Source organism: Austrofundulus limnaeus, unplaced genomic scaffold (genome assembly GCF_001266775.1).
Source record: "Austrofundulus limnaeus strain Quisiro unplaced genomic scaffold, Austrofundulus_limnaeus-1.0 Scaffold3105, whole genome shotgun sequence".
NCBI classification, from domain to species: Eukaryota; Metazoa; Chordata; class Actinopteri; order Cyprinodontiformes; family Rivulidae; genus Austrofundulus; species Austrofundulus limnaeus.
In genome coordinates, this window is record NW_013955507.1 from 12,640 (window position 1) to 13,774 (window position 1,135).

A 1,135-nucleotide genomic window follows, 5' to 3' on the forward strand; every position below is an offset into this window, starting at 1 on the left:
ACTCATGATAACACCAGGTGTTGGCAGGTATGAGGTAAACTTCTGGTTTTCTGTTTCAAATGAATGTCAACTGTTTTAATTGGACAACAAGGTTTCTAAAGATACAATTTCATATCAAAGACAAAACTATTTAATCTGGAATGTGAATGTTTGTAAATTGGCAGTGAAGTTTAGAAAATTGCACAAGGGGGTGCCACCTGAAATTCTGCCTAGGGCACCAAATTGGCTAGAGTCGGCCCTGGTTGAAAGGAATTTGTAAACTTTGGGTCAACTGTTGATCAAAAGCAACAAATCTGGCACCAAAATGATGCAAAACCATCATAAAAGAAAACACATGAGCACCAAATACGAAATTGCAACCCAGATACAAACAAATCATAAAAACATTAAAAAATAAATATTTATTTAATAGTGCAATTTTTTAGAGTACTTTAAATGCTCCAGGTCAAACTGTATTTTCAGTAAATGTACGTTGCAGTTTTGGACACCAGAACATATTGGGTAAATAAAGAAGCCACAGGTTTTTCAACCCTCCTCTTTTTCAGCCCTCATGATGTCATTGCATTTGCTTGTTGTCCAGCAAAGTACTTTAAAATTGTACGATTTTGTGCTTTCCTGGTTTTTAAGTTTTGAAGGAAAAAAAACACAAAGATGCAAGACTGAAGTTAAGCTTTTATATCACAGTGTTTGTTCTAACTTCAAGTACATACATTTTTTAAAAGTTTGAAAAGAAAAACTAACCTGTACTTTTATGCTCTTCTGTCTTTTTATATTTGCTATTTGCATCACAGGACACTTTTTCAGTCTTGAATTTTTATATCGTGTCAGAGAAACACAAAAACATATTAAAATAAAAAAGCAAATTCTAAATGAGTTTGTGTTCTAGAGTTTCACAAAACAGCACAAAGAAACTATAAAACTATCACATAGTTTTTTATAGCTTGTCATTTTGTTGTAATTTAGTTTCTCTTTTTGGTTTCGGATGCTTTTGTCACTTTGGTCATTTCAAGTATTTTCAGCCTTTCACACATGCACTTCTTTCCTTCAGCAGAATTGAAGTGAGAAGTGCTGCAGTTATATTAAGAAGCGGGAGCACAGAGTAGGCTAACTGCAGCCTCTGCTCAGCAGCAGTTCA